At 44.3% G+C, this 26,110-nt stretch overlaps 1 long non-coding RNA gene across 1 annotated transcript; it reads left to right on the top strand.

Annotated features, from left to right (window-relative positions):
• The first annotated feature begins 22,658 nt into the window (after positions 1-22,658).
• Positions 22,659-23,909, top strand: LOC126043839 (uncharacterized). The gene is made up of 3 exons (XR_007507525.1): positions 22,659-22,887; positions 23,303-23,406; positions 23,825-23,909. It is a non-coding gene; the product is annotated as an uncharacterized LOC126043839 (long non-coding RNA).
• Positions 23,910-26,110: the final 2,201 nt, after the last annotated feature.

Below are 26,110 nucleotides of genomic sequence, written 5' to 3'. Positions count from 1 at the left end.
AATTAGGACTTCTACTTGTTTCTTACCAGCTTAGATGAGGATTTCTGGAAGAACCAATGAACTGGGGACTGAATTTTCTGAAAACCTTGTTATTTATTAAAGCGTTCCAGATACAGATTAATTCACTTAGCTTCATATTGATTCCTTCACCTGTTTTGAGACGAGAAGTGCATCCACGCAGACAAGTGGCTTGACAGGCTTCTCGCATCACTGCATCTCCTGGGAGCTTGTTTTAGGGGACATCTCCAAACCATTTGTGCAGCCACTTAACTTGGTTCAGAAACATATGGAGGTAAATCAACACAAATCCCACTAGTGTGGACATTTAAAAATCAAGTTACATGTCTTAAATCACTTCAGGCTTTATCGTTTCATAATCTAGCCTGTTACTGCAGCATGCTGGGAGCAGCAGGGACTCCCACAGCACACGCACCCAGGCAGTTAACGTCAGTCTGTGCAGCACAGATTTGTCCCCTGTCAACCCACACTGTCACCAGGAGGTACTGATGCTTTCCACTTACTAAAGAGACACCTGAGACTAGATGCAATGTTCAGAAGGTAAAGTCAGGAGAGATGAACCCCTCCCAGGACATGTGCCTGCAGGTTGCTGAGCCAGCATGTCCCCACTGGTCAGCTGATGTCCTAATGGATCACCACTCCATTTCCCTTTCTACCCAATGCGGCTGTTAATTTACATAGTGATTTGGCTCTGAAAGTCCCTAAATGGTTTTAGACTCCTGAATATTTTGAAAAATTCGCCTAGACACTTGGAAATAGTAGGAAAAAAGAACAGGAGTGTATAAGTGAATGTGATTAATCGGTCATGGTTATTCCCAGATCCTTCTCTTAAATATAATTAGTTCATTACAATACATCCATGTTACAGAACTTCTACAAAACAAGTGTTAACGCCTGTCTACTCAGACTCTTTAAAGTCCAGATTTTGGAGAGGAAAAAAGATTTGGAATGGAGAAAAACAGCAATTAGAGTTAAATGGCAAAATGGATAGTTAATGTGTAGCAAGAAAAACTCCTTTTAGTGGAAAATGTTTTTTATGTTAACTTTTGTAAGAAAACAGTTTTCCATACTTGTCAGGCTTGACAGTTAAAGTTAATGGTGTTAAAAAACAGAGTACTGAAAAATGTTCCCTTCAGTGTAAAAGATTTATTCAATGAGAGTTTGCTTGAAAAGTTATTTTGGCTAACGGTGCTGGCTTTTGCCTAATGCTTGGAACAAAGATCCTTGCTGTGTTACCAGGATGGGGACAGCCCCAAATTCATGACTTCCCAATTAAGATGACATGACCTATTTTCTTGTATTGCTGACCTGTTGTTGACCCCTTTTTAAAAAGAATGCCACCCTTCAAATGTCTTCCCCCAGCCCCCCGCCCTTCTGGAAAAACACATAGAGCAAATGCTGATCTCACTTCTGCCTGGAGTAAAGCTTGGTACGTGCTGGGATGCTCAGAGACACAATTTGTGAGTTAATCTGCACTGAAAACAGACTGAAAAGTGTGTTGAACTGTTTCTACCTATTACATGCTATTTAGCAAGGTAGTTATGGACTGAAATTTTTCATGTCATATTTGCATGGATAAAAAAGGCTGCCCAAGAGCAGAGCTGGCTCTCCCTTTGCTGCGGTGGAGGCAGTGGTTTGTAAAGGACTTGAGTTACAGCAGGGGCATGGCTGGGTGCTCTGGGGCTCTTTACTGGCTACCAATTTGCTCCTTACTCACCTCAGTACTTTTAAAAAATTGATTTTTAATTATTTTTTTTTTTAAAGCCTGATCCAAAGTGGGTAGAAGTTGAGGGCAGTTTCCCTCTTAACATCTGGGGGGTTTGTCTCTTGAAGCATTTGCTGGATTTTCATCTATTTATGACAGTGATAAAGTAGATATCACTTCACTCTCTGGTCTCCTGGCATTAGGCTGTGGGGCCATATGTGTGATTTTTTTTTCTGGCTGTGGCTCATGTTCTTCTAAAGCAAAGGCTCATGAATAGTGTCTTGAAATCTGTCTGCCCATCGCCCTGTTTTTCACCCTCCTGATTTAATGCTACTTTTAATAATCTGGACCTCTCAAAATCTCTGAATTCTGCCTATCAAAAATCCTTGTAAATACAGAGTTAGTGTAGACTGGCAGAGCTCCACTGGCTTCCATGAAAAGCTGGTTGGCACCATCTGGGAATCTAACCTGGTGCTTAGAATAAATCTATCAAGACTTGCTCCAGAGAGGCAGAGGTTAAAGTCAATAGTGTTAAAGCTCTGCTTCAGAGCCCACCCATGTCAGAAATTATGTTTTCCTGAGCTACTATTGAGCAAGACTTCATTGCATGCCTTTTTCAGAAGAAAGCCAAAAACATCCTGAGGCCTTCCATGCTCCCTAAGCACCCGTATGTACAGATGCTGTATTTAATACATAATTTTGGAATTACTGCTCCTTTCAGCCTTCCCATTTGTCTTACCCTGTTTGGATCCTGAAGAGTCCAGGAACTGAGAATCTTGGCCACCAGTCAAGCGGTAACTGGAACAAGTGTCCCAGAGGCACCTCCTTTCCACAGGATAGTCCTCACTACCCCACATGCAGGTAGAGGATGCTGCCAGACCCCGGGCACTCTCTCATCCAAGCCCTTTGCTCTTTTCCCACCTATGCTTTGGTTCTTCCTGTGTCCTGCAGCTGCCAGGATGATAGCACAGATGTGGTTACGGATTGCTCTTCAGGAAAGGGTGCAAACAGAAAACAGATCATGGAGTCCTCCCTGTAAATATCTGTGAATGCAATATATGCTTGGTTTAAATGTTTCCCAGTGATGTTTTTAATCCTTTGGTAAATCAAACCCTGAATGATACTCCTGTGACCCCAGTGATGTGGGGGCTGAGGGGAAGTGATATCTGGAAGCTTCTGGAAGTGTAGAGTTTTGGCATGGGCATTTGCCTCTGTAGTGAAAGGTTTGTAAAGTGGAGTTGGAACCTTTCACCCTCCTCCAGCTACACCTCTTTGGAGCCACTGTAATGCTGTTGCTCAGATGGATTCTGGGATCAGCACCAGTGCAGCAGCAGATTAGACCTAGGGAAGAATGTTGATTATGTCCCCCTTCTTCACATCTGTCCATGTGAGGCTTTGTTAATGTTACAACTGAGTCAGATTTCCCTGCCCTGGGAGATGGATGTGTTTTTTCTGGAGAAAATTCTGCATTCCTCACATTGTGAGTTCTGAGGAGCCACATATATGAGAGTGAAAGGCTGGGGAGAGCAAGGAGGTGGCAAGATCCACATGGATAAAGTAATTAAATTGTTACTTTGGCAGATACTTCTTGAAGAAGTGGTGGAAGATTATCAGATGGATGAGGATTTGAGCAAAAATGGTCACAATGTGGTTCCCAGAATGGTTCCTAAATCCAGCTTTAGGCCCTGTATTAAAAGAAGCCTGATTTCTACTGGCACTGAAATACTGCATCTTTGAATTGCAAGTGCTTCTGGTGCAGAGTGCCTGAATGCCCAGAGATGGAGTCAGAGCCTAACTTTGTGGTCTTATAATTCAAACCCAGGCACCAGATGATCGTTTTCTGCAAACTATTTTGCTCATGAATATTTTCACTGGGATGAAAGCTTCCTAGCAAGACTGATTTTGAGTTACCCTCCTACTTATCCTCTGTGCCAGTAGCCCTTAGGACAAATAAAACTAACCCCAAAATGAACTAACTTCCTTGCCCATACAGAGCTTTCCGTTTAGTTCAATTTATGAGTATGGATTTTGACTGATTATTGTTGTGCCTGACTGGGTACAGAGCCATCTGCCTTGTGTTAGGTTTCCATGTGCTGCCTCTTCAGCCAGACTTCAGATGGTCGTTCTGGCAGGAGAAGACCAGGTTCTCAGTTACATGGTAGTAACAAATGGATCTTAAATGGAAAGAAATTATATTGTTATCTATTTGGAAGCAACACTGCAGTGCCCTGTGTGGAAAGGAAAAAGGTGCCCAAAGTGTTTATTATTATTATAACCCATCATCTTCTGTTGAAAGTAGAGGTGGCCTTAGAAAAAGTCCAAACTGCAGGGTATTTAGCTTTTTTTCCCCAGAAATATGTTTGCTTTTAATGACATTTTCATCTATAAAAGCTAAAAATAACATGCCTCATTAAGTTCAAAGCACTCTGGGACACAGTTTGCTCTTTCTGGCTGAAAAGTTGAAATTTTCCCCAGAGAGGATCACATTTTCTGTTGGGTTTGGTGTTTTGTCTGCCTGCCTGCCGCAGTTTTGCATGGATGTGGAAAACGCAGGGGAGCTGTGAAGCACCATTCACAAACCTGGGGCCTTGGAGGAGTTGAAGTCTTATTCCTGAATGGAGAGAAGTTGTTGTTGTCATCTCTCCAGGAGGCCAGTGAATGATGCCAACGCAGCTGATAAGAGTGTTCAAACCCGTCATGCCAGTCTGTACCTTGGCTTTTCAAACCTTTGGTTTCATGAGAAGATGGTTCTAGTTGTAGTCTAGCAGACATTGTATAGCAAAAGTCACTGAGAAAGCCCCCTCTTATTGTTTTGATTTGGGAAGGGAGGGAATGGCTAAAAATACAGCTATATCAAACATCTGTGGCACTTCACCATCTAGTGCTGCCATTTGGTCCTCAGTACAGGCCTCTATATGTGATCTCATCTAGATTGTTGCTAGAATTATATCTGAATAGGAAAAGAGATATGGTGCAGCCCAGCATGTTGCGGCTTAGTAAATGGTGTTGCTTAATAAATGGTGTCAGATGTGCATGGTGCAAAGAAGTCAGCATGTGAGTGCAAGGCTGGCCTGGACGCAGCCCAGGAGTGGCATGGAAGACAGGATGCTCGAGTGCTGGGCGGGAGGCTGAGCGGAAAACTAGAGACTTGGAGAAAAGATGATTAATGGAGCCTATGTGGTTCCTACTGAGAACAGTCAAGGCTGAGCTGATGGCCTGCAGAAAGGGCTCAGGTTGCAGAGCATGAGGCCAGCAGGGGCTCCGGTAAATGTGGAGGTGGGAGCAGGCAAGTTTTTGTGTTCACAATGGATGAGGAGGTCAATAGTAAGGAAAGCACTGAACCACACTGACCTGCTGCCACCTCCTGTCTCGGGAGCAGCTGAAAGCTTAGAAAAAGTGGTGACATCTAAAAATGGGAAAGCCTGAGCAATGTTGGTAATAAATTGTGCTGTGGCATCACCTGTGTAATGTTTCCAAGCAGGAGGAGAGACCCGTTGTGCTTCATGCTGTACATGCAGGTAGTCGAGAGACATCATCTGTCCTGAAAAGTTCACTGGCTAAATAAACCTTACATCCTTAAATGCTCTGTAAGAGTTTTGGAGTGGCTGCAGTCAGGCCACTGTGTGTCACACTTGGGATCCAAGCTTAGCTGGTGGAAGGCAGCTTTGGTGTGGGAAGTGATATATTTTGTGCTGAGGCGTGACTGTGCACAGGTTAGTATGCCTGTAGTAGCACTGCTACACATCTTCCAGACAATCTGCACTTTAAACTCTCACCTTAGTTTCTACCCAGAGATCTGTTGCATACACAATGGTCTGGGCTCAGACTGAACCAGATCAGATTCTCTCTCATTTACTGAAATGCATTTGAGTTGCATCCATTTTTTAGTCTCTTACTTGTTGTTTTAAGACAGTTGCAGATGCAGTCCAGTGCAGATTACTTGTCTTCTGGAGAGCAGTAAAAGGAGCTGTGGTTTTATATGCAGGTGAAATCTCAGCCCTTCCCTTCTTATTACAACAACTGCATGTGTTTTTAGAATGTTAAGATGTATTTTAAGTAATTTAAAGTCAAATAATAATCGTAGTGGTGTCATTTTGCTGTTGATGCTCCCTCCAGTATTTTCTCCATTTTCAGTATGAGTTCCAGCCCCAATGAGAAGGAGAGTCTTAGTGGTGCTCCAGAGCAGTGAGTTTTTTACATGCTGATCTGTTTTAGGCTGCACGTGGTGACTAGACAGAGAAAAATATAAAAATAATCAGCAGGAGTGATTTGTGAGGGGCATCTGCCACATAACAGTTAGTTGGTGATAGAATTGCATGACATCTTTGCCTGCATAATTAGGTACTTGTTTGCCCTGGGAGCCCTGCAGCCCTTTCCTGATTTTCTGAAAGATTGTGTATGGGTTTGAAGTGTTTTTGCAGCTGATCCATCTGAAATCCCATCAGGTTAAAGGAAAAGAAAAGCCACGTTTGTTGGATTATGGATTCCAGATCCTCTAACTTCTGGAGCAGGCAGGGAGGGGAACGGAGATGGAATCATGACGAGCAATTAATCTCATTGTAGCTTGGACAACCCTTGTCACAGGTTGACAGTAATTTATGAACAAGGCTTTAATATTTTTCTACTCTGTCTTGTGCAGGAGCAAAGTTAGATCTGCCTCAGTGTAAACTGGCATGGTTCCATGGGAGCTGATGGTCTATCAGCCGTTCTGAGGGCAACACATTGCCTCCCGTCATCATTGGCAGACATGAGTAACGATGCTGGTCCTCTGTCCTTCCTGCAGTGGGGATGTGTATTTTGAGGTATGCGGCAAGATCTAGAGCTGTTGTCATCATTGCCCGTGAGCAAGCGATTGAGCCAAAGTCAGTGAGGTTCCTCTTGTGAGTTCAGGGGTCAGCCGTGGAGAAACACACGGCGAGCTGTACAAAGCCATGGCTGTTCCCAGTGACATGGGGTCCTTCCCAGCCCACTCCACCCGGCGTCAGATGACTTCCGCAGCTTTTTGCCAGATGGAAGGCGCTGAGGAAGGAAACCCCCCTTTCAGGCTGCTTCCTCCCCACCTGCACAGGCACTTTTGCCACAGCAAAACTCTGTAAATCAAAACATTTGCTCTATGTTTGGCCCATAGTTCATGTTATCTTCAGCCAGCAGGCTTCTGGTAAGCCAAGCATAAGGCCCTAGAAACTTGGGGGGTGGTGTTGGTACCCATTGGTGGCAGAGAGAGGAGCTGCCAGAGCCCCAAGAAACACCATGTGGACATAGGGCAACCAGCTTCCTGGTGCCAGGGAAGGGGTTGATTAGGTAAGTTGGGCCTCCTTTACATGTAATTTGCATGCATGCTGACAGTCATCTGAGACATTTTTTTAAAAGGGGAAAGACTTAAATCTCCTTTTTTTGCCCTGTTCAGAGTGAATTTTGCTCAGTTGTTCAGTTTTGAAAGTAGGTGGACAACAAAATGTTCATGGGGATGAGGGTTAAAGACGAGGTGTGAGACTGAAGAATAGAGCTGGGTCTCATTCCATACCCACCTCTAAATTCAGGTACTATTAGAACTTTTTCCAGTTCAGACCATCAGAGCTGCTGGTGGGAGTGCATCTGGTCTGATTTCACGTTTCTCAGCCATTTTGAAATTCAAGATTGCTGAAGTTTCCTGCTAAAATGCAAACAGCCTCTTTGCCTCTAATCTCCTTCGTTCCCTGAAGCTGCCCTTGTCTCCATCTTTCATCCAAATCCAGACAGAGGCTTCCACAAGGTCTTAAGCAGCCTTGTGAACATTTCCCCAGATGATTTTCATTTCCGCTTGCCTCTGCCCTTCTCCAATCCAACTAGGAGCTGAGGTTTCAAAATACCTTGAGGAAAGGCTATTCTTGTGGTTTTTCTACATGCTTCAGAGAAAGACATGCAGAATATTTCTTGAGGGCCCGGCTTTAGGGGATTTTCAGTCTTGTTTTCCAGATCTTGCAGCTTTAGACAAGTTATCAAAATGTAGATGTTGAAGTGAATTAGTGAACTTCTTGAAGATTTCCTGTCACTAATAATATATTTGGGCATCAAACTTGGGACTGCTAGGTTTTTTTGTGGGTCAGAAAACCCCTTGTCTCAATTCTGGTGCAGGGCAATGTCCTGTTGAAGCCAAAGGACAGATGTCATTCAGAGGTGAAGTTAAGTCAGTCCTGGCCACATTCAAAAGTCCTAACCACAGCTAAGCCTGTTGTAACTTCCCTGCCAAAACTTTTCTTTGATTTAAAAAAAAAAAAAAAAAAAAAAAGAAAGGAAAAAAAAGGTATTTTAATTAAATACAAATTTCTGTGGAATGTATCTGTTGTTTTCTAAAAGCATCCATGCTTTATCAGTAACTCAAAGCCAGAACATCATGGCTGAACAAAACTATTTACATTTGAAAGCTTTTCAGTTGAAAATGTGTATGTTTTGGAATTGAAAATCCTTTTTTATGGCTTTCATTTTTATGGGAACACTGGAAAATTTCTGCTTTGGGGAAGGACTATTCTGACTAGTAAGCTTTTTATTCTCAGAAGCCAAGTACTGTTTTCTCAAACAGACATTCCTGCATTTTTTTTTCTCATATCTTTTTCTTCCGCCTTGCTGCTCAGACCATTTCCCTTGACTTGCTTAACTCTACTTGAAAACCAATATGAGAAATGGGGCTTTGTGTTACAGGCTCTGTTGCCCATCTCGTTGTTTTGGGCCAGCTAAACAACTGTTCCGGATAGCACTCTGGTCTGATTGCAGGGACAAAAATGCAAGTTTTGCAGTGGAAGCTATTTGAAAGTTTTTTTTCCAGGCCTAAGATATATATCAGCACTTTATCCACCTGAGCCTAGCCTCTGCTGAATGATAAGGTGCTATGGGCAGGGCAAGCCCCGATGATTTTAATCTAAATGGGCATGGCAAGATGAGAGGTCAAATGCTGAGTGGATTTAACCATCTGACAAGTGCAATGATTAACCTTAAATATTTTGTATTCAGTTCCAGGGTGGAATTTCTGCATAGAAATAAGGCCGTCAGCCATGGGCGTTTATTTGCTGGTGACCATGGCCATAATGTGCACAGCCAGTTAGGAAGTTCTGGTTATGTGTAAAGCTGTAAGTAATGACAGACAGTGAGTTGTTAAATAACTGCATAACTCATCAGGTATGGGAAGGTGCTTCCAGCCTGAAGTGTGGCTTTCCCTTGCCTGGAGAGCCGCAGTGGGCTGGGGACATGTGCAGCTCTCCAGAAATTGTGTGATTTTGCGTTGCAAAGTGCTGCTGCATTTGCTCTCCAGAGGCTGGGGGTCATTCCCTGCTGCTCTCAGACCCTTTCCCTTTAGAGCTGCTGCTTATGGGGCCCTTTTTTTGGCAGAAACTCAGACTGGTGTCTTGTGCACTGACAGAAAGGCTGAAGGGGAGATGGCAGAACCAGACCGCGCACCTGTGTGGGATATTTGCATCCTGGATCTGGCCTCCTGTATTTCTGGCACATGAGTTTAGCTTCCAACCCAGATCCAGGTCAGAGCAGAGAGTTAAACTAAATTTCCAGGTGGCTTCAGTAGCCTCACACAATCTCATCTCCCAGCCTGACCTGGACAAAGTGGCAGGTTTCTGGTTGCACTGGAAGGTGGGTCTGGATCAGACCCATCCTCCTCTGAACAGCATTGCAGTGTGAGCACATGGAGGGCAGGGAGATATGATCTCTCCTGGCTCTCCTACATTTAGTCACCTGTTGCCTGTCTGAGGAGAGCCAGCTGTCTCTGCAGGAGGGCTTGGTTTAGTTAGACTGGCCTGGAACTTCCTGTGGGGTTTGGTGGGTGACAATTCCTGGCTCGGTTCTCTTTGCTATTGTGACATTCAAGTACTATGCACTAGGACTGATGCAAGTGGGAAGATGCTGCCTCAAATTTCTACCAAAGATGCTATTTTGATGTCTTTGACAAAACAGATCTTGCTCACCTTGCATACCAAGGTAATCTAGCAGTGATGCCAGAAAAAGAGGTGAGCTTGTGGGAGCTGGCTGCTGGTGAATAGAGAACAGGCTCCAAGGCTGTGTTAAACTTTTAGGGCCATGTAGGCAGCAGTTGGCACCAAATGTGGCAGGAAAAATAGTATGGCATTAATTGATGAGGTGGCATGGCTATTTCCTTACCTTTGAATGCCTGTTGTTTTGAGCTTAGTAATGGCATTCTAATATGCATTTTATGTGAAAGGAATACATCGTTTATTTATGCACCTCACAGCTTAAAGTTCAGTATGGGAAAGGTATTTCTTCTTTCCACCTCTGGATGTTTAACTGTTTAATAATAATAGTTAGCTTTAAAAGTTCATAACATTTTATCTTTAATAGCAAGACATTTACCTTTTGCCTGCAATACACTGATGAATTTGCACATTACACACCTGAGTGCAACACAGATGATGATAGAAAATGCTAGCCTGGCTTGAACCAAATTATACACTTCTCCACAAGCTTTCAAGCTAGTTACTTCTGTATGGGAGGCAGCAAACAATAATATAAATACAGAAGGAAGAGAAGACAGAACAGATAGAAGACATTGGAAGTAACACACAGTGTGCAGGTACCTGTGAAATACTGTATATTCAAGCCCTAGCAGTAGTGCTGGGCACAAAGTCCTTCCAGAGCCTGTCCTTTGAGTGCTCAGCAAATGCCCGTCAAACAATGCTGGTGCTCAGTGTTCAGCAGACAATGTGGGGAAAGCTTGACAAATGTGATTTGTTAGAGCAGAAACTGCAGAAAGTCTGGGCCATGAAAAATATAAGCCTAATACCAATTATTTATGGTGTGCTGGGATTTCCTGATGGGGTATTTCACTAGCACTGTGTGAGCTGGATTGGTAAAAGACCTTCCTGAAGCAGTGTTGATGAGCTCTTCTAAATCCTGAAAAGGATGAAAAAATCTGAAGTCACTGATGCTGCCTCTGAGGTTGGACTTGCATCCACCAGATTTGTGATGGTATCTCAGTCCCGATCTGGGGAAAGAAAGGCTGCTGGTGCAAGTGCCCATTGAGCCCCAGGGCTTGCAGTGGGATGGCAAGGTGGAAATGGGCTTATTTAAAAGATAAAACATATTGTAAAAATCCCACAGAATGGTTAAATATGTTCCCAAAGCTGTGGTGTCTGTATTGACTGTGGAAGCCTAGCTGCAGCCAGCCTATATCGATTTAATCAAATGCCTCTTGTTCATGGCTGGACTCAAATTGCCCCCGCCTTTAAGGAAAAAAGCGGCGTGATGCACTGGGTTCTTCCTGCTTGATAGTATCAGGCAGACTTTTCACCATCTCCCTGGGAAGCAGCAGTCACTGCCTTCACATGACAGGAGAAAAGTATGTTTTAAAGAGCAATATTAATAATAATAGCAACATTAAAGTGTGGGGAAGGATTACAAAGGTAATTCCGAGATCTTGCTCAGTAATGCAGGCTATTAACAAAAGATAATCACCTTTAAGTCAGTTACCTTTAGCCCTGGAGTAAAATGGAGGCACAATTATTCAATGCAGTACAAAAGTAATTTGAATAGAGATGGATGAACTGTTGCCTCTCTCAGTTCTTGCTTGGGAAACCAGCCAGGGCCAAGTCCTAAAGAAGGAAAACTTGATGAAGAAAAGGCAGCAATAAGTAAATAATTCCTGGTGTCCTCTCTGTTTTTCCACTGGAGCCAAAGTCGTTCACCCTTTGGAGTGTAAAAAGGGAAAGGGGGAGAAAATAGGAGAATGGTGTTGAAAAGCAGTTCTTCATGTTCCTTTTATGAGTAGCAGTTGGAGGGTCTTATATTCCAGAATGTCATAAAAGTTCTAGATCCATGCTTTGCATCAGAGCACGGGTTTTTGCCATCAGAAACCACACAGCCATACGGCTTCATCATTTCTGTCACTTCAGGTCTGTGGCTGAGGAGCAGCCTGAAGTATGAGGTGGGATGAGCTTTGTATGGAAAAGGTACCATGTCTACTGAAAGAGGGCTCAGGAGTTGAGGAAATTATCACCATGACCAAAAAGACATGGCCACAGGGTTTATTTATGTCTATAGGAAACCTTTCTGTGCTGGAAACTGGAGTCTTTCTTTGCAGCAACTGCTGTGTGATCCCTTCCCTTGTGTCCATATCCTGCCTTTTTCCCAGAAAGTGGCCTGTGGTTGCTGGAGTGCAAAGGCTTGTTAGTTTTTGTAGGGTTGCTTCTGAGTGCTACTGTGCTGGTTTTGTTCTTTAAAAGGGTCATTGGAGTTTCATGCTGGGAGGAAGGAGCATATGGACTCTGGAAGCAGTCATGAGATTGCAAAAGTGACTTTGAAGGGTCTTTCAAGCTGCAAAGATGAGCAGTTGGGGCCATGGGAAATGCCTGAGGCAGGGCTGTAGCCACATGCAAGTCCTCTGGACAGTCTGACACTGACTTACCATCTGAGCTTGCATTCAACATGCTCTTGAAATTCCCACTGATTTTCCTTCCCACAGAAAGAAGCACTGGAGCTGAGCAACCAAAACCCATCCGTTGTCTTTGCATTGCCTCCATGAGCAGCAGCAGGGATGACAGGCAGGCAGCAAGGTGAAGGAAGACCCAGCGAGCCTTGCGGCACGTGGCTTAGCCTCACCCTTGCTCTGGAGTAGCTGAGGACATCCAGGAGAGATTAGCAGGTATGAGAAATTACAAACGGAATAAACTTTTGGAAACAAAACTGAGACTTGCCTCGAGAGGCATTGTTAGTGGCTGCTAATCCATCGAGTGGAGGGATGAGAAGCTCCAGTCCAGCCCAGTATAGAGTGAAATAAATACTGTGTTTCTGTTTTATGTCTTGTCTGTGCAAGCGAGGGGCCTCGTGTGCTTATTCCTGCATCGTTCCCATGTGGCTCCATCTGGATTGCTGCCTGCTTTGGCTTTTTAAACAACATGGTAGGAGCTCAGTGTGTGTGATTATTCTCAGAGGTATTATTGCAGTGTTAGCTCCGGTTACTCGTTTTCCATTGCACAGCTCATGTGCAGGCTCCTTACCAGAGGCTCCTGAGCTGGTGGCCTGCCTGGATCTAACCTGTGTGATGGGGCAGCCCCAAAATCCCGGTTTGTAGAGTGTTGCTACTGGGTGCAACCCTCCATGTCCTGGAGTATGGGCTAGTATGAGAGCAATGCTACCAAGGGAGTCCTTCAGAAGAGTTTGAAGGACATGAGAGAGTGTGTGAATGTCCACCAAAGGACACCTTGTGTTGCAGTTGGTGAGCACTGCCAGGCAACTGCTACGATCGGTGTGGAGCTAGCACAGAAAAGACCTCACCCTGCACTGGTGAGTGGAGTGTAGGAGGAGGCAGGGAACTGGGATCAGCTTTTGCAGCTGGAGACCTCTGATGGCAGTGCTATCAATTTGGGTTTTGTCTGTATGTTTGGAGGCAGCACCTCTGGGCGAGACACAGCATTATCGGAGGCTAGCAAGTGGTAACGCTGCAAGCAGAGGGAGGGATGGGATCTGTCCCTGACCGTTGCACAGCTCAGTAAATCAGAGGAGGGTTGCACTGTGGCCGGGATTCCAGCGCTGTCTGGAAATTCTCTGTACGTCCATCAGCACCTGCACCGTCAGGGAGTCTGAACCTTGGGCTTCCAACCAGAGAGGTAAACATTTAGGACCCAAACCCAGGTTGACAATAACCAGAGCAGAAACCTTTCCATCCCATTGCAGGTCAAGCCTGCTTTAGGCATTTCAACTCAGAATTTTTCTCCAGGGTTATGAGGGGGCCAGTGCCTACTCATGCCCCTTCACTTAGCCCCATAAAACGCTGCTCACACACTTGGTCTCCATCCACCCCCTGCTTCAGGGTCCTGTTCAGGACCCTGGTGGAGAATATCTCGAAAAGGCAGACGAATTAGCCTTGTAAAAACTGGACTAAATTGATAGTGCATTTATTGCACTCCGATGTTAACCCTTGCTATGTTTTACTGGGGGCAAGCTCTGAGCTTAACCCACCACATGCTGTAGGGTTTTCTGAAAGTCCTTGCCTCCAATGCTGGTAAGATGGGTGCTGCCAACTGCACTGGCCCACATGGGCTCCTGGAGATGAGGTTCACTACCTGCTGCCTTCTTGCTGTGGCAGTGTGTTATAGTAGTGGTGGAATAGATGTCATCGAGTTTGTATTGGACATCGTGTTGGAGACACTTGTTCCCTGGAGAGTGTGCAAGCTAGATCAGACTGTGGATGGTTGTTGTCAGCTTTCCTTGTTGTGTGAAAATGAGGGGCACAGAGGTCTGGGCAGAGTCTCATGGGTGCTTAAGGGCTGTTGAGGCACCACATCACTGTTGAGACCGGTGTAGGTTTGGGGAAAGAAGAAAGGGGAAGCAGCTGAAAATCGAATCCTTCTTGTATTTTGTTCATCTGAAGCCCTAAGCAATTTGTGAGTTCGCTTTCAATATCTGTCTATTAAAGCAGACCTTTTTTCCATAGAAATTGCTCTCAGGTTCTTGATCAGCTTGAATAAGCACAATGCCTTCCCTTGTCAGATAGGCCTGCTTCAGCCGTAAATCTGATGCTGAGAAATTAGATTTCTCTACTGCTCCCGAGCTGTCATCAGGAGAGTAAGACGACGGCAATCCACGGGGAGAGCTAAGCGTGGCATCACTGTTATGTGTCTGCCCATGCAGGCACTGGGCAGGGTTTCCTTGGCTCACCAGAAAGGGAAGTTTGCCCTTCAAATTCTCATTTGATATGTGGTGGATGAGCTGAAAGAGCTGTGGACTGAAACCAGGAACTAGGAACTGTTTAACTCTGGCTAAGCCAAATGAGGTAACCTCACAGCTAGCATTACTCATGTTTTAGTGGAGAAAAAAATGTTTTCCTCTTTCAAGAGTCCTGGAAGAAATGGGGTGGTGTCTCCTCTGTGCAAGGTGCTAACACGTTGGTGATAACATGTCCCAGCCGTTGACTGACTCTTCGTGTCTGGGAGCCAGAACTGTTTTTAAAACTACTAAGGGATGTCTCACGGGGTTCGTTATTTACTATGACATATTGAGCACCACCAACTGCTGGTGGCCAAAATACCACGAATCAGGCCCTCAACTCAAGAGACAGCTTAGAAGAAAAAGTTAAAAAAAATAAATCCATTAATACTGAACTCTTTGTTCTGCTTTTGATAGCCTTTACTATTCATGTTTTTGAGCTTTCCTCTGCAGCCGTAAAATTCAGAAGAGCATTTAAAAAAAATTAAGGCTGAGATTTTCTTAAAATCACATGTTTCCAGACACAGGGGACTTGAGAGTAAAGCTCCAGATATAATCCTGAGATTTGGCAGTGCTCTTTGTATCATATTAAGTGATGGTCTACAGCACTCGTTAATTACTGCAGGCTGAAAAACAATTCTGGCTCCTGACAGAGGTCTTCTGCTCATTCTCAGTATATAAGTTTCTCCAGTTCTTCTGGGTAGGAGGGAAATATCACTTTCTAAAGGGCATGGCTGCAAAATTACACAGTGACATAACCTGTATTTGGCTTGAACAGTATTTTTAAACTGTTTTATTCAAAACAAAGTTTGAGCATATACAACTAAAATTATCTACAAATCTGGTCTGAATAGTCATACAGGTAATCTGGTCTTTGTAAGCCTCCATGTCTAATCCAAAATCTGTTGAAGACCAGCAGAAGAGAGCAAGCTGCTGGTTAAAACAGGTGATAGTCAGTGATCTGGACTATATTGATGGACACATCCAGGATCAATCCACATTTCTCCTCCCAATCCTCTGCAAGCTGGGCTTTGTGCAGGTACCCAGGAGCAGGGGTGTCACCTGGCAGATACAGCAGCAGTCTGAAAATAATTCTCATTTTAATGTTCATTAAAACTAGTCTATTTTCAGACCGTAGATCAGGCACTCTTCTGCAGTGCTGTTCTGCTTGCACCCTCTGAGTTGTCTGCTTAGTCACGAAAGCATTTGGGGCAGCACCTCTCTGTCCCAGGTCTGGCACAGGGTGACCCTGCTCCAAGCTGAGGCAAGGTTTGTAATCGAGCTGGGTTCCCCTAGTCTCTGCTAAAATGGATTTATGGTAGCTGAATGTGTTGTCTTTCACCACAGTGGAGACAATCTGTAGGTGCCTTTGGAGATACTGTCTCATGGCTCCCCGCAGACGTGGTGGAGGGGGACAGGACATTGCCTCCTGGACAAGAAAGGTGTTTTGGTGCAAAGCTGTCAAACACAATTCTTAGGATACAGAAAAGCGAAGGTCGCCTCTCTTCCTTCTCCAGCCAGCTCACAGCCAAATCCCCATTATTTTTACAAGCATCCTCCACCTGCTCCTGGCCCTGACTCTGTCATTGCCAAGGACCTGCACTGGCTGTCCTTCATCGCTGAGCAATGGTCTCTATCTATAGATGTTGCCTTTCTCTTTTTGGCAGCCTGCAGGGGAGCAGCGCGCTCAAAGCAAAGGCAAGAAGCATTTTCATAGTCCTGGCCCCAGGGCTGATCCCCTGGGTGAGGCGCCTCTTCTGTTCCATGGAGCTTTTAATACTGGAAGAGCCACAGCACTTCATTGTGGTGTGGGGGACTGGGGCAAAAAGGCAATTCATCTCGATTGGGGTTGGAGAGGAAAGCATTCACCTGTTCCCCTTTTATTGTCCCTGCCTTTGCTCCACTGCCCACTGCCTGCAGCCCCGCGTCTGGCAGGGCTGACTCCAGCAGCCGGTGGGTTCCCGGGGCTTTGTCTCTGTGCGAATGCTGACACGTTCCAGCAAGCTGCCACACAAACACAAACATCAAAGGGCTGGCATGTGTGTTTTCTGAAGCAGCTTTCTAGGTTTTACTGGGCTATAAAATACAGCGACGAGGATATAAAAACAAAGCTGTGATGGACTTAGCAGAGAGCCAAAGCAAGCGAGGAGAGAAATGATGAAAATGAGAAAAAGGGTTATGAGCGAGGAATGATGTATCAGCTCCGTGTCAGGAGGAACAGATTTTGGAATAACTGTGAAGAGCATAAAACTGGTTTAGTCATTAAGAAAAAAAAAATAGAAAAAGAAAGAAAAAAAGAAAAGGAGAAAATAGCCTGATAAAAATGAATAAAGGAGGGAACTTCAAAGCATAAATTTCCCGACTGCATGACACTGATGTTTTGAACAGTTGTTCTGTGTGAGATAGCAGCAGTGATTTTAATGAACTTTAAAGAGCAGTATAAATAGGAACAAACAAAGAAAGGCGTTTGCATTAGCACAGAGCTAGGCACTGAACTAATTGCCTGAACAGGATTTAAATGGCAGGTTATTATTTTTTTATTTATGTGTATAAACCTATTTTTCTATTTGGGTTTAAGAAAGCAGAATAAAATAAACTCAAGCATCTCAATTTGGATTTTCAAGGGAATCAAACACATGCTTGATTTCCATGAAGTACTTGAGCTGCTGAGCCAAAGGGCAGTGAAATGGGTATAGCAGAGAAAGGGGGGAGCCTTTTGTTGGCCTATAAGGAGGCTGGGTGGGTAGAAGAATTTATTTTAGTTTGATGCACAGGCTCTCTCTGATGTTTCAAATGGATTTCACAGTGAGGCTGCATGGGGAATCAGAGGATCAGAACCACCAGAAATGGGGAAAAAGCAGGTCGCCTTGTACTTGGAGTGGGTCACCTTATTCTCATCCTAGGCTAGAGATTTCCTTATGCTTTGGATTTTCAGATTAGCGCATTTGTTTGTACTCAGGCCTGCTTCTTGCTTTTATGCATGCTGTAGCTCAGGGCTAGATGCCCCCACTGCTGTTGGCAGTAGATGTGCAGAAGCACCTGCCAGGAGAGGCAAGGGTGCTCTGATGTATGGCAACCCACTCCTGGTCTTGGCTACTGTAAGGTAGCATTGATGCCTGTTTTTCTGCCTTAGTATACTCACCTGAAAGAAAGTCAGCTATATTGTGGACCAGATTCACTTGTGGGTCTGACATTTCTAGTCAAACCTCTCTCACCTGTTCTGCATTTGGTGGACTAAGAGTCACCACTGTGTAGATAGGCAGAGGGAGTCAGCCTTCAACATTTGCAATGTTGAAAGCATCCTGGCCTGTATAAGAAGTGGGTTGTCTTGTTAGAGAAATTTGTGGTCCTTCAAGAACTGCTAAGGAAGTTAATTAAAAATTATAATCTCTAATTGGGTACATGACTGGAAAGCCAAGGTCCTGTATACCTGAGGTGTAGAGTAGTACAAATTCAGATTGCAATCACTGGTTTCTTATTCCCATCCTGACTTCCCCATCAAAGACTTCAAATTTTGACGGACTGCAAGCATGAATGAGCTCATCAGCTCTCCCCAAGGCCCATCATCACTCTGCTGCTTGTAAAATAGGTTTCTTTTGCCCTGCTGCCCTGGGGAAGAAGTTCACACACCACAGCCACTGCTCTCATGGTCACCTTTTGCCCTGCAGCGCAGTCAGCCTGCCTCTTTGTATGCCATTTCTCCCTGGAAGAGGCACTTGCCGTGCAGTGTATTTCTGTGCTGACCCCCTATAATCCTTGGATATTTTGCAAAAAAACAGAGGCCGAAGGAGGGAATCATCTCTCTGATATGTTAACCACAGCGCTGGTCGTGGGTGAGAACGGTAGAGTCTGGAGAAAATCCAGCCCATCTCCATCAGCTCTTCCAGCTGCCGCCCCCCATCATCATTTTCCTCCTTTGATTAAAGAGCAATGTGGAGTCAGAAACCCCCAACAAAAGCCAGCCTTCAGTGGAAAAGTAATTAATCCTCACTTGACTCCGTATTTGTTTCAAATTAAAATTCTGGAGGAGTCCATGTGCTTTTCATATTTATTCTTCCTCCATGAGAGGGACTGGCCCAAGATGGACGTTTCTGAGCTGCTCAGATGGCTATATATTAGAGTGATTACAATTATCAGCACTGAGATTAAGGGATTCAGGTTAAGAAAAGAGGGACTTGGGGAAGGAAAAACCAGAAGGAAGGCAGAGGAAGAAAGGAAAAACGCTTCAGTACCTTCACTTGCAACCTAGAAACAGCTTGTGTTTGCAGTCCATTAGCTCCTGTTGCCTGCTTTATTTTTAGTGACCATAGTCTCAGGTACCATAAGTCGTCCTTTAAAGTGTGTGCACAGTTGGAGGAAACAAGCCAGCTTAAAGCAGAAAAGAGGCCCCACAATTTTGCCAGCTTCTAGAAACCAGCCTGAATTGAATGCTTGCTCAAGGTTGCCGAAGGTTCAGAGAATATAAAGGCTCTTGCAGTGCTGTTTGTAGAAGATTTAATGGGTCAGTCTGTTCTTTTTGGCTATGCTGAACTGTATGTTTCTGAGCCAGGTGCTCTGACTTTTTTAGTGCCAAACTCCTGATACAGTCAGTGGGGCTGACTTTTGGGAAGTGCCTGGCCTTGACTGACTTGAAGCTATTGATCCCCCTTCCGAATGATTCAGGTGGATCACTCAAAATGGGGACGTCACAAATCACTTTTTCAGACCCATGCCTGGGCATGCCGCGCCTGGGTGCTTCTGTCTGCTGAGTCTGGATGATCCGCGCTGTGGGTCCTCATTCCAGTTCAACAGAGATCATGTTCTGGGCTTTCTCATTAGCATCAGCAAGGAGGATTAGTTTGATATGGGTTTATTTGCAAGGACTAAACACCTCCATGTGTCTGAATGGTGATGTGCAGCATTGACTTTGCTCTTACCTGATCTTGGTGCCATTCAGAGTAGGACCTCTGCACAAAAACCTCTCTAACACTTCCTGCTCAGCAGCCCTGTGGTAGCAGGATACAAAGATATTTTTTTTTTATGCTCTGTTGAGGGACAGTGAGTTAAGATGGAATGATTTGTAACAGGAGACCCTGTCCACCCTCCTCCAGCCCCCCAACCTGTTGTGGTCTGCAGCAGTCGCTGGAGCTGGGGAGAGGCCAAGTCCGTTCCTGTGCTCCGGGCTGGAACGTGCCCCGGACGGGTTGAGGTTTCTGCAGATGTAGTTTTTTTCTGAGCTTGTGCAAACTCTGACTTTACAAAAGCTTGTAAATTGCCCACGTTTTCTCAAGGACAACCACAGGGACATCCCCAATAAAATGCCTGCTCTAAAGTGGGAAAGGCAGTGAGGAATTTTTAAGGGAAGGGTTGCTTGAACTATTTAACTTAGCTGAAGAATGTTATTTTTGCTTCTATCCCCATCCCAGAAAGGGGCAGGTCATTTTAGATGTAAATTAAAGAGAAAATATTGCTGGAGGCAGATTGTTCACCTGTAAAATCTCATCTCAAATCATTAGTTTGGCAAAGTTGTGTAAACAAGCGAGGGTGAGAAGCATTCAGCAGCTTTAAAACTTGATAGTGTATTGCAAATATTCATAGGCAATTACATCAAAATAACAAGTTTTAATGAATATTAAGAAAATTTATGATTAGAATAGGCCAGAATTTAAGTTGCTGCCTTGTGTAAATGTAGATACGATTGCCTTTCATTTCATGGTCACCCACTATTTTTTTCAGATACCCTATCAGAATATTGTTAAGCATTCAGTGGTAAGAGGTGAATAGCCTCGGTAAAGGATGTGCTATCGGATGTTTATGCTGCTCCTGAGAAACACTCCATAGTTCACTGACAGTAGTATCTTGGGACTCTTTATCAGGAATGTAATAAGCCAGATATATGGCAAAATTCAAAACATATTTGGTTTGGACCTCTGAGATCTGGAGCTCTGCAATTCACTGCCAAAGCAAAGCTGTCCCAAAATTGACCTGAAGAAACTTCTTGCACATTTTGGTGAAGTCCTGGAAGTTCAGAACAGCAGAGGTGAGAGGCAGCTTTCATCTGCTAAACGGTCTGTGCTTTTTTAAAAAAAGCAAGCCATGGAATTAATACTGGATCTGATGAATCCCAAAATACTTCATTGTTTCTCACTCTATTTTTTGCAGTCATTACAATCCTTTTTGCCCCACGAAAACTGGGTCTGTTCCACTGGTCAAAACAAAGCAGTTCTGTATTATTCTGACACTAAAAACATAGTAATGAAGTGAATTGAAATCACATTTACTTCAGTGGATTACTGAGAGGCAAGTTTAAAATGGTATTACAAATAATACCTTATAATTACAATGGGAAAGATGAGCACCCTTAATCATGCCTTGCAGCTATGCTTGTTAATAAGAAAGCAAAGCAGAGTAGTAATGTGACATTTTTCATATTATTTTTAATGGAGTCTACAGTTTTCAGGCCAGATTTTAAGATGGAGCAAATAGCCTTCCTTGCCTCCAATATAAATAGGCTGCTTTACACTGGCCAAGCCTCTGACCTTGTTTTGCTTTAAAAAAGCTCTTTCCCCCCCCAAAGTCTTGCAGCAGGGAAGGAGAGCGGATCTGTGAGACTCTGGTTCTTTTCATTTGAAACTCTATGCATTAATCATGGGTTTGACACACTAAATGTTTCTAATTAACATCCAGCTTAAAACCACATGTGCTTCAGCCCACATTCAAATGCTCAAGCTGCACAGGTAACCTCAGGAAAAGCACGAACAGATGGCAGGACATGGCTGAACTGAAAATCAGGCAAAGTATTTGTCCACTTTAAGGGAAGTGGAAGCCAGAGCAGCACTTGTGATTTAAGGCTGCTGAACAGGCCATGTTCCAGTACCTTGGGATGACTGTGCCCCAGGAGTGTGTCCCACTGGTGTGTGTGTGCCATCGCAGGCCTCTCACCACACTCGGCTTCTTGGCTGGTGGAGAAAGGTGCTCATGGCCGAGGTGGCTTCTGACTGCTGGAGTGGTTGGCACTGATTTTTCTGGGAGGTGGGAAAGGCATTACAGTGGTCAGTATGTGGGATAGCCCAGAGAGGTGGTGGATACCCCATTCCTGGAAACATTCGAGGTCAGGTTGGATGGGGCTCTGAGCAATCTGATCCAGTTGAAGATGTCCCTGCTCATTGCAGCAGGGTTGGACTAGATGACCTTTAAAGGACCCTTCCAACCCAAACCATTCTATGATAGCAGCATCAGCAAGGTTGGGTTTGTTGATATCTTTTGGATACTGGCAAATCTTTTCCTCTCTCAACTCACAAAAATAAAGTTTGCTGCAGTCAGGCTGGTAGCTTTGCTGGTCGCATGCCTGCTCCATTGGTGAAGTCTGCCTTGTATCATTTTAGTGCTTTTAGTGCTGTTCCTGGAACTGCAGTGTCTGGGGAAAAGCATTTGAAAATTGCACATCATTAGCATGCCGAGGAGGAGGTAATGTATGTAAAGCATTTGACCTCCTTTTGGCTCCTGCGGCTGGGACAAATTCTGATCTCATTTGCAGCAACGCAAATCCAGAGTATCTACATTAAGCACATTAAGTTTAGTGGAGTTTATACCGCTGCACCTGGTAAATGGAAGATGTCACTAGCAGCCTTTTTGTGACCCAAGAGAAGGAAGTAATGAAGGCAACCTGCAAATGAAAGGATGAAAACAGTTCCCGACAACAGGACTTTTGCAGGGGTGTGAAATTTATTGGGAGTTGCTGCATGCACAGCATTATTTAAAACCAGCTCTCACTTTTGGTGCTGGAAGTATGGAATTAGGAACCTTACTGTAGGCATCGAGTTTTTAAAACATGTCAAAGGCTACCTGGGGCCTACCTGGAGAAAAGGCTCATTACGGATAGACAGAACAGTTTGTAAAAAGTTGAAGTATGGGGAAGGGTGAGTTTTTTAATTTCTCATTTACCTCCTTTTTCCAAGAAGAAAGGGAAGATGGGAAAGACTTTAAAAAAACCAAAACAAAACAGAAAAGAAGGGGGGAATGAAAACTAAAGCCAGTTTCCTGCACAGTTAGTTATTTTGTGGGATATTTAATTCCTCTAACAATTGCCACATTTTTTTGTTCTCTCTCTGCATGTGTAAAACACCAGTGAAAGATTCACCGCTCATTTTAGTTTGGCTAGTCCCCACCCCACATACTCCAAATCCAATATCACTAACTATTCTCAGTATTAGAGAGTCATTTTATTTTTTTCAAACATACAGAAAATTCAAAACATCTGGAAACTAAGGACTTCTTTGTGTGCAGCATTTCCAGTCTGAGTCCCAACAAGCCCAGAGAACCTGTGCTTTCCTCGCAGTGGATGTGGTGGAGAGACCTGATTAAGACAATGGGGAAGCCTGACTTTGGTATTGGATGCACCTTGGAGATGCTTGCATTCTTCATCACTTTTTCATGGGAGACAGCCAGACGTAGTGTCAGCTTTCTCGGAAAAAACATAGTTGGTCTGTCACCCACACGCATCGGATGTTAATATATAGAAGATTGATTGTGAAAATATTTAAGGTTCCAGTGAGAGCCTTTATTCATCCATGCAGAGAGGCAAGAAGGGACCTTTGGCTTTGTGGCACGGTTTATTCATCTTGCTGGATGCCTGTGTGGCTAGGAGGAGGGAAGAGCTGCTGTGTGGAGAGAGGCAGCTCCTCTCCCTTCATCTGAATCACTCTGGTTTGGGTCCCAGTGGCCGGACACATACGGACCCTTCGCCTCATCACCGGGCAGCCCCTTCTCTGCTAGGCACATGTGGATTGGCAAAAGAAACTGCCTTTTAATTTGGGATGGGGGAATCCTGCTGTGAAATGAAATACGGAGAGCAGAGTTACCTGATGAGGCCTGAAAGGATCTTTTCTCATTCACCAGGGCCATACTCTTCTGCCTAAATGTAGATACCACCAAGTGAATGAATGGGCCCCAGCTCCCTGCGGACAGATACCAGCCCTCCATGTGGTTCCTCACCTCCTAAGGTACCTGCCTAAAGCAAACAGATATTAGCCCTGAAAGTGCCTATTTTTCTCTGTTTCATATCTCCTTTTTACTTCCAGGCTGTGTCTGTGGTCACTTACCTTGTGTGTTGATTTTCTCCTCCATGTTTTGTGCTACAAGGTTCGATTTCAGGGCAGGCTGAGTCCTCGGCTGCTCTCTGCATGCTGCTCAGGTTTCATTCCAGAGGTGCATAAAGCCTCTCATTTGGCATTATTAGACTTAATTTGGACAAAAATGCCACAGATTAGATCTTTCTTACAGGACTTGGTTGTCAAATAGTTTTAAATCACAAACCAGTATGTCACTTTAGTTTCTTAGAAAATCCATGCTGTGCTTTACAACTTGGTAAGTGGGGAACATGCACTGGGATATTCATGCACGCTATTGCTTTCTATGTAGGAGAAAACCCATAGCTGGTGAAAATCTGAGGCTACATTTATTAGGAGGTTCTGGAGCTCTTTCTATGTTTCCTTGCTGATCCCAGGTAAGAAGTATCTAGCTGGAACTGATGCAGGTGTTTGGGGAGAAAAGGAATGTGACTGAAAATATTTCCTGAGCGCAAAGGTAGAAGTGGTTCACGCTAAGCAGCATGATTCCTGTATCCCACGGGATGCCTTGCTGTGTGCTGGTGGAGCACTCCTCAGTGAGCAGTGATGGGAGAAGAAGGAGGGAAATGACATTAGCTTGCAATACTCAAGTGCATGAAAATTAGTAGGCAGTTGCCGTACAAGTGATGTTTGACTGAATTTCCTCTTAAAGTGAATTTGACAAGCCTGGAAGACAGCATTACACACAAGTGCTTCTGTTTGCTCCCTGTGCAGCTATTTGCAGCAGCTGCCAAAGACCTGACGAGCTCTGGGCATGGGTAAATTTATTCCATGTGCTGATTTGTCAGGTCTTGTACTGCAGAACACGTCAGGCACTGGCAACTGCCCATCTGTGAAAGGGTTTGGTGGCTCCTGTGCTGTCAGTGGGCTTTTAATGTAGTGCTCTCAGAAATGAGGTGTGTCTGGGCTGGCCCTTCATTTGGCTAGTCCTTTGTATTTTTTTACCAGATTGACATAATACACCTCCCACTCCCTATGAATGAATGAATTAGTATAGATACAGTCATGTTCTTTACAAAGAAAATAAAAGAAAATAGTCAGCAGCGCAGAATAAATGACTATTTACCAACAACCTCCCAATGTTGAGCTGTTACAGGCTAGGGGTCTGGAGCAGTCCTCCAAAACTGAGCCAATGTGTTCTTAGCAGAGAAGAGAGGATTCTTCAACACAAAGTAGAGTTGGTTTCTGCCTTTGCAGCATGATTACTTAACTGACTTCATTAACAACTACCTGATTGTGATGAGCAGGAAACAGCTCTACCGGTCAGAGTCAGATACGGTCCAGGCTGTATCACAGACCCTGTAATTAATGCTAAGAACTGAATTTATCACAAGATGCTCTAATGCAAAGTATGTTAGGAACAAGCAAGCCTGAGATCTTGCTGCACTGCTGCCAGGAGGTCCCATATAACTCTTGAGTTTATGGGAAAGCCACAGCTGCCAGGACTTAGTTCAAGCAGTTATCTCAAGGAAGTGGTTGCCTCTTTCCTGCCTGCGTCTGGCCCAAATCCAAAAGCACAAATGAGACTGAAGGAGAAGTGGGTGACTGTGACCACTTCTGTTATCTTTCCTTTTGTGTCCTCTGGGTGGATTAACTTGGGTTGGACAAAGCAGCACGAGGGCCTGAGCCTCTCAGTGTGTGTTGAAGGCATTGTTAGAAGGGGCTCTAACGCTGACTAGCAGTACACTGAAGAGGCTGAGCTTCTGCTGATACCCAATTAGCTGATTATCCCAAAGGGAATTGAAAATGAAGGTTATCTTTCAACTTGTGATGAGCTTCTAAATAAATATTCAACATGCATTTAATAAGACAGTTTTATGCATTATTTAAGTATCAATTGATGGATAGAAGACGAAACACTACACTACTGATGCTGAGGTCTGAAAGGCAAGGGCAGAAATCTGGTGAATGAGTCATTAAAGGAGATTTGTATCACTCATTTTACTGGATTATTATTTACACAGTAATCATGAAAAGGATTTTAGGAAGAATTCATTTCTGCATTTTGGTTGTTTGGGGATTTTTTGTTTTTAAAGCACGAGATGAGCCAGGGTACAAAATGAATGAGAAAATTAGGGAAAAGCGATGTCAAGGAAAAGGGGATGTCAAGGCAAAGGCGATGCAGCCTCCAGCTCAGGGCAAGATCAGCTCTTCTGGGGCCAGGGTGTAACTTTGTCCCTTGGAGTTTTGTGCCTGGTCAGAGAGAATAACTGTTTCATGTCAGGGGCTAAATCTTTTTCCTTGAACTGGGAGGGTTTGTTTCTCCTCTTGCTTCTGGCATATTTCAAGATGGACTTTGCTGGGGGAAAAAGCCCTCTCTGAGGAGTGAATCTGCTGCTGAAGGGCAATCCAGCTCCTCATGTGTAGTGGGAATTTTTAATGTTGTAGACACTCAGGGGAAGTCTTGACTGTTGCTTCCTTCAGACTGTTGCTGGATTGATCTTGCAGGGTACAGAGCACTAATGTGCCCTGTTCACATGGAGAAACTGTGTGGCTGCAGGCTCAGGCATATTCTACTCCAAGGATTGATCCCTGTGTTAGCGATATCTAACACACCCGACAGCGATGCCCATTTTTG

Source organism: Accipiter gentilis, chromosome 10 (assembly GCF_929443795.1).
Source record: "Accipiter gentilis chromosome 10, bAccGen1.1, whole genome shotgun sequence".
In the NCBI taxonomy this organism is placed as follows: Eukaryota; Metazoa; Chordata; class Aves; order Accipitriformes; family Accipitridae; genus Astur; species Astur gentilis.
Note: the sequence above shows the minus strand (reverse complement) of the source record. Positions and strands in the feature narration are given on the sequence as shown.